Here is an 8,006-nt window from a genome sequence, read left to right on the forward strand (position 1 = left end):
CACAATGTTCACTTGTGCAAACCCACAGGAAGATGAAGACTGCTCTGGAGCCCTGTGGCATGAAGGAGACCTCAGGGCATCCATGTGGACCAGGATGGGTAGATTGGTCTGCCCACAGGTGTCCTCTGTTGAAGTCTTCCTCAGATCTTGCCTTACTTTCAGCTTTGCAGCTTGGGCATCAGTCAGCACCTCAGCACTGCCAAGGTCAAGACAGAGAGCAAATGAATCAGGCTGCTGCAGTTGCTCTTCTGTTAAAACTTTAATCCCTGAAACTAGTAACTAAATTAGCCAAGGCAAGAGCTGGACTATACTGCAAGAAAACCATCCAGGTTCACTTATTTCTTAGGAAGGAGCTTCAAGCTCTCTTGCATATTAGAGATTGAGGGAGCAGATTTCAGAGGAACTTGCCCAGCTCATTTGATTCCTCTATGCAGCAAAATCATTGTAAGTTCAAATCATGACATGCAGGCTGCAAACAGTGATGGGTTCTGGGGACTGAGAAGGAATCTGAAATTGGATCCTGGCTCTGAAGCAGGCATGTGGCCAATCTCAAGGCACCCCCAAATTCTGATGTGGGAAGAGCTGGTTCTGGACACTACACATAGTCCCCAGTTCTATTAAGGTCCAAACTGATTTTTATATGCTTTTTGTCTGAATACCATCTCATATATAGCCCATATACCCCTCACTTAGGGATGCTTTAAAATGGGGATCAAGTTCTCCTCTGTCACAGAGCATTGAGGAGAGATTCAAAAACTCAGGAGGAGCCTATTAAATGTTTTAGGGCAGGTTGCCAGTTCTTTTGCCAGCACACAGACTACTACAAATTCTTACACGCACATACATAGTTCAGACTCGCCCTGCACAGTGACACCAACCGCATTTAATTCCCATGCATACCATCCCTCCTTGCCAGCCTCCTCTCTGACGCTTTTTTCCTTGTTCTCCACAAACACAATTCTAAATTCAGTCCCTGAGTTTCCATTAAGGATGAGCAAAACACAGCTTTAAACTCTGAAGCTCTTTTAACCCATTTGCTTCTGGATCAAAGAGCTTCCCAGTTTTGTTCCAACAACTCAGGAAATTTTCCCCTACTGAAGTCATGGTAGGAAAAAAAAAAAAAAAGGAAGACTAAAAAGAAATTAGTTTTACTAAGGTGGAGCAGTTTTCTTTCTCTGGTGTGGTTTTACTTGCAGAAATGTGAGTTAAAGGAATGATGGTGAATACAATCTTTGGACTAATCTGAGTCTTCTATGAATATTCCTTTGTGGAGCACACTCCAGTGTATTCTGGTCTGGACTTGTGGCTGGGAGTTCAAGGTCACATTAAAGAGGCTGACAGGGCAGCTCAGATCCTGCAGCACCTGCTCATGCCTTGGCTCTGATCCTTTTTCAGCAAAACAAAAATTACATTAATAACTATGAAAAACCAAGATCCTGACATGTCATGAAGTTTCAGTTTGATTTTTTTTTTTTTTTTTTTTTTTTTTTTTTTTTTTTTTTTTTTTTTGGTCTTATGAAGAAAGAAGCATTAGCTGGAGCACAGGGTAGGTGTATCATTCAGCACTGATGGAGTTAATCGTGATCCCTTTTCCTATGGCCATCCACCACTGGGAGAGTGTAGCTGCATTGTCCATGATCACAGCACTGTGTTAAATGTGCTGCTCTTCCTGGAGCCATAATGTGAAATACTCAGGGCTGTACTAACAAAGACCTTACACTTCGTTTTGTGTGTGAAAACATGGAGCTTTTCCATGAGCAGCTCCTGGCCCCTCATGGCATCATGGTGCAGCCTGTGCTTTTACAGTTCACTGAAAGCTGCCTCAGCAGATCCACGAGAAATATCTGTTTTCCAGGATTTAAAATTTTGCTGAGAAAAAAAAACATTCAATGGGCTGAAACCTCTCATTTGAAGACCCATCCAAGGAGTCATTTTCTCATATTGCTCCAGATTTTGTCATCTTTACAGGGTGAATTTCTATTTCCTTGCAACTGAGACTGGTAAGAGTCATCAAAAGAAAGAGTGAAAAAATCTGAGTATTAACTTCAGATTAGGCATGTTTTAAATTGAGCAATGAGCACCTTGCGTATACAGTCATGAAATACTTATTTCTTCAGCAGGGAATTAGTTATTGATAAATCCACAATGTGATGTAGCAACAACTTCCAATGTTCTGTAAGATAAGAGTTATCATTTAATCAGCCAGGAGAATAAGATGAAATGCATACTACATAATAAGCGTTATTCTTGTGGGGGTGCCAGCTCCAACCCAGCAATTTTAAATTGAAGCTTGCTGATGGTTTTCATCACTCTGATCTTCTCTGAGCTCTGAGCTTTGTGCTCTGGCTCACTATCACCTGGTAGCTGGGTAATCATGGGGTTCCTGCTCTCTGGAGAGGCAAAGGGAAGGTTTCAGTCACACTCTGCACAAGCCTGGCCTCTCCCTCCCCACGCTGGCTCCCTGTGTGCTTTTGCTCCTGCTCCTTCAGCCTCTGCTCCCACCAGTGCTGCCTCTCATCCTCCCAGCTGTTTGGAGAACTTGCAGAGGCATTTTAAGTGGATGTGTAGCATTGACTGACAAATGGAGGGTTTCATGGCATTATTTTATCTTTTGATGCAAGTCTTTTAAAGGAATTATCAACCAACATGGTCCGTTTTAATATTTTTTGCCCAATTCACAAATTAAATTATTTTATTATAAGTACTGCATGATTTGTGAGGAATTTACTTTTATCTCATGGCAAGAAATTGTCTCAAACATCTGCTTGCCTGCCCAAGTTTTGGGTTCCTGCAATGACCTTAATGCATATGTTTCACTGAGCCTCCAAAAGTGCTGCCTGGCAAAATGTGAGATACCTGGGCTCAGACCAATATAAGGTACATGGAAAACAGAACAGTTTGCTGCACAAATGCAGAACATCTAGAGCATTACAGGTTTACACCTGTGCAATTACTTTGATGTAGTCATGCTGGAGCAAGGAGAGAAAAAAACCCAATGTAGATGAAGCTTTCAGCTGACAGAGAAAATAAAAACACAGCTTGTGGTTGTGTGAACTGATCTGTGATAAAAATGTTTGCATAAAATTACATGCAAATGACTGGGAAGTACAAACATACCCACAAGAAAATCTGTTCCACTCAGGACCAGAAGCAGAAGTGCTGGAAATATAGGAAGAAAACTTGACCTAAAGGAAGTTACAGGGTGAGGGTGAGAGCTTCCTTTAGCCAAAATCAGTGGTAAAGCACTCAGTTACATCTCTGAGAAGGGGACCACCCCTTGGTTTGGCAAGTGAACAGTTCCTATCTAGCTCAGAAAAGATTAGGTCGGCACCCAAATTTTTTTACAGAATTTAAACATATTTGAAACCTGTAGAAGTGCATGTCATGGTGACTAAGTTTTGGGACACTGTCTGCCTTTGGAGGTGGAGGTTGTGATGGGCATTCAAGATATAGCAGAGGAGGCAATCCCAGTCATGTGTCCCATTCACTTTGTCAAGCCATGATTATTCTGGGTCTCAGAAATCATAATTCTCTTGGGGAATGAGGACAGCCTATGACCAGCCAACATGACCATAAACTCCAGGTCAGTGCTCATCTACCGAAGAGAGTTGCTCACGTTGCTCATTTTTGAGTCTCTTGACTATTTCTTGAAGGAGACTTTTCCTCATCTTTTGTCTGCAGGTGGCTTCCCCTGTAGAGTGAAGGTGGGTCTTGGCTGCTTGTGTGCTAAACTCTCTGACTAAGCCACCAGAATGTAACCAGGATTTTCCTGAGGCAGTATAGTACATGGACATGCATCTTTTTGGGGGTCTAATTGGGCAAAGATATGCATGTGCATAGGTAAGTGTGTGTAAATTAAAAAAAGAAAAAATTGGGTTTCACCCTCATTTTAACCAAAGATAGGAAAAGTAATAAGTATAACTTAAATAACATTGATGTAAAATGACGGCAGTATTTTGCTTATCTGATCTTATCGTTCCTTTGATGGTCTGGTTGAACAATGATTACAGCTAACTCTGCAGAGGCTGAGAGATAGCACAATATTGCTTATGGAGGTTATCATCTCACTGCTTCTCCTCACACACTGTCATTAATTACCCAAGCTTGAGTTTAACCAGGAATACTTCCCTTTAATATAAATTTCCGGTTCCCATATATTTCAGGGAAAAGCATTGACTTAATTGGCAAGAAGGACAAACAAAAACAAACTCTCCTGAGATGTTAAGCACATACAAAAATCCAGATGTTTCCAGCATCGGGCTTAGGGGTTTTTTTATTTTCCTTTCTTTTGGTCTCTGTTTTCCTGCCAGGCCCACAGGAAAGCACACACAGAATGAAGCCACTCTCTAATGGTAGCTTTGAGGTGCAAACTCTACAAACAAGAAAAAACAAACAGTCAAAACCAAGTGTTTTCCTCCTTTGTCATTTTTTCGGCTGCTGCTGAGACCCAGGCTTGTACCTGGGGTAAGAGTTTTTCCTGTTTCTTCCAAGGCCATGCTTATGTGACTTCTAAGGCTGGGGAAGAGGGGGCACGAGGGGGTGTCTCATCTCACAGATCCTTCCTGCAAAACGTTGAAGTGGTGGCTGCCCATTGATCCCGAGGCGGCGTGTGGCGGGGGAGATAAAGTTGTGTTTGTTGTACATCTCACACTGGCCAGGGCATCCTTATCTCTGCTGCAAATCAGGGGCAACATGACTTGTGTGGCTTCTTGGGGAGGCCAGGGTGGGGGGAAAGACCTTGTGCTCAGGACTAAGGAATTTCCCTTATTATCTGATTAATCTTTAGGACTTCCCTGCCTTCCTTCCCCTCTTCTTACAATCGTGCTGTGTGTAGGCCTGGAGGACTCCCGGGAGCTTGAAGGACACGCTGATTTATTCTTTATTCATGACTGCATTAATGAAGGGCAGTAGTCTTTCCAACTCGGTGGGTTCTCCAGACTTGATAAAACTTGCACAAAAACACTGGGAGGACTCATTGTTACTACTCCTCTGCTTTATTAAATAGCTGCTGCATTAGGCACTCTGCAAAGCATTAGTGCAATTAGTGATCTACATTTATATAAATTTGATAGTGACCTGTGATAAGAGAATGATACCATAGCATCTTGCTGATGCCACTTTTCTTCTCAGAGTGTTATTTCCCAATATCTTACTCTATCCTGACCCAGCAGTAATGAAGTCAATGAAAACTTTTCTTTTGATGTGAGAGGGAGCAGCAAAAAACTCACCCTTAAATTCTTCACACAAACCTGACTCTCATTAAAGTTATTGGAAAAAATATATGTGTCCAGCTTGTATATGGAAATTATGCTGATTTTCCCTTCTGGCTCTAACAAAAAATAACCCCAACCAAACCCAAAAAAACAACAAGCAAAATAATTTAGGAAAGAGAGCCTAAGTCCAACAAAGAATATTTTTCCAGTGTATTAAGTAAGTACCATATATTCCATGGTTGTGCTTACTGCTCAGTAGGGGAACTCATTTTCAATGGAGGATAGCAAAGTTAATCCTGTTCTGTTTTCTTTTGCTTACTAAAAGGACTTGAAAGACAAGCGTTTGTTAATTGTATGTACAGAAAATGCACAAGCAGAGCTCAGTTTAATCCCCAAAGTTACAAAGATTCCAGGAAAACTAGTTAAAATTAGAAGGAGGGAGAGCATAGAGGAAATTCTCTCTTTTTTCTCTTTTTTTAATCAAAAAATTTACAGATTGTGATGGGAAAAAATGAATGTTGGAAAATACCCCTCAGTTCCACTCTGTAAATTTGGGAATTACTGTCAATTCCCAAATGTATCCCATTTCATCGAGTTCTGGCAAGAAATTTACTGATGGGGAAAATATCTTTAATACACAGGGAATCGCTTGCTTTGCCACTATCAGGTGCTAACAGCACCTCCCAAAACACTGTTAGGATCTAACTATTCAGCCAAGTTTCTTCTGGAAGTGACATAGGTGTGCTGCCTGGCCATGAGGATTCCCAGAGACAGGCAGACAGTGGTCATGCTCTCTGACAAAATGTACAGTTCTGCCAAGCAGATATAAAAGGCATCTTGGTGGCAAAGCCCACAGTTCTCTCTCTGGGCAGTCACTGGATGCTGGAACAGCCCTCACTGCACTTCTGTTTCCTCTGTGTCCAAGCACAGCAAGTCACACCCCACCAACAAAAGTGATATTTTTCAAGGCTGGGAGATCCAGTGCAGGACTCCAAAGCAGTTGAGGGAAGTCACTTTCCAAATATCTGAGTCACCCCCTGCTCACCAGCTACCAGCGGGTGCTGCTGCATGCTCTGCCCCTTGAAGAACCAAATCCCTTCCTGGGCTGTTGCAAGCATGAGAGTGGCTGGAATTCTTAGTCACCTCTCCGTTAAAGTCCTGCCCTGGCGTCATCGATGAAAGACTTGATCTTTTGCCGTTTTTACAACAGGAACCCTTCTCTCATCACTTCTCAACGTGCCACAGCAGGACAGAGCTCTGACCCATCCTCTCGTATTTGCTGTTCTGAGGCACAGAGGGCTCTTTCAGAGGCACAGTCCCATTTGGGATTTCTTTCCTAAGACTCGGTCCAACAGCCATCTGTTGTGCTCTTTTTGTTGACCCATAGCGGGGCACAGGAAATCTCACTTCTCCCAGCCACGGGTACACAGTGACCAGTAGCTACCTCTTCCCCAATTTTTTTTGTTGCTTGTCTCTGTGGTTACAGTCGCTAAGCCCCACTTGGGCCCCTGGCAAGTCCCATGGCCTCCTTGACAGAAAATTGCCTCAAGGATTGTCTGTAAGAGCATGGGCAAGCAGCCTTCAGCACAGCACCTATCTCCGAGTTGGCTTCTCCCTTTTCAGAGGAGTTTCTGAAATCTCAACCAAATGCCCAAATTGTTCCTTGTGTTTTTAAGAACTGGTGTGTTTACATGCCCAGAGATGTTGACAGGCATTGATTCATCTCCAGAGTCAATCCATGCCTTCCAAAAATGGTTGGTAGATGTTATTAAGGCACCAGCCATCAAGAGGTTGGTGTCCGTATCTGGGGTGAAAACAGTGGGGACTTGACTGAAAAGATTCAATGTACCAGTGAACTGTGACATTTCTGGGGAACAGGGGACTGCTGGTATCTTGCTGAAGATTTTCCTCTGGGGCATTTTTGGTATTATCCCCTCTCAGACTGTAGCCCCCTAAAACTCCTCTATTCCCATAGCAGAAGAGTTAAAGCAATGGGGATACCAAGACTGGTCCTGCACCCTACAGGAATGAGGATCCAGATCTTGCAGAGGCTGAGAGACAGGACAATATTGCTTGTAATGATTATGGTATGGCTTGTCCTCAGCACACCCACACTGTTGTCAGTAAGCCAACAGGAAGAAAAATGCCCCCAGGTTGCCTCAGTCCCTTCCTCCCAACCAATTTTTGTTCAAAGCATGTAACTAAATTAAGTCCTTAAAGATGTGTAATTTCTACTTATTCACCCTAAACATGCACGAGAAACAGCATCCACAACTATGCTGTTGTGGAAACTCAATCTATTTAAACATGTCTCACAACAGTCAAACTCAAGAGAACAGCCCAGGAGACTGATCTCCATCTCTGCAGTGAGGCTGTGGGTGGATGTGTTTTCATTAAGCAATCCAAGCCTTCGCAGATCTACAGACCCCTTTACACTTCTCCTTGGTTTTGATATTTTTTGCCCAATTCATCAAAGCTTTTCCCTCAGTTCAGAGATAAGGGAGCAGAGAAGAAAACCCCAGCCTCTCTGTGATTCTTCAGGACCTGATGGGGTTCCCCCAGGGTCCAGCTCATAGGTTCTTCTCATTATCAAGAGGTTTTGCCCACCCCTGCAGCTGATTAGGATTGGCTTGTCCAGGGAGGCAACAGCCATGGTTAGCTGGAAATAAGAAAGGGAATAATTCCTCCTACACACTCAGAGACCACACTCTGACCTGGTGAGTAAAAGACAATTTATTGCCATTTGGGAGAACTGCATGGAGACCACCTTATCCTGAGGCAGAATCAGAGCCA

At 43.1% G+C, this 8,006-nt stretch overlaps 1 long non-coding RNA gene across 1 annotated transcript; it reads left to right on the forward strand.

Annotated features, from left to right (window-relative positions):
* Positions 1–3,734: 3,734 nt before the first annotated feature.
* LOC137484437 (uncharacterized) lies at positions 3,735–7,126 on the forward strand. Its single transcript, XR_011004863.1, has 3 exons — positions 3,735–3,840; positions 4,311–4,464; positions 5,953–7,126. It is a non-coding gene; the product is annotated as an uncharacterized lncRNA (long non-coding RNA).
* The last annotated feature ends 880 nt before the right edge of the window (positions 7,127–8,006 follow it).

The sequence above is a fragment of the Anomalospiza imberbis genome, chromosome 17 (assembly GCF_031753505.1).
Source record: "Anomalospiza imberbis isolate Cuckoo-Finch-1a 21T00152 chromosome 17, ASM3175350v1, whole genome shotgun sequence".
Classification (NCBI taxonomy): Eukaryota; Metazoa; Chordata; class Aves; order Passeriformes; family Viduidae; genus Anomalospiza; species Anomalospiza imberbis.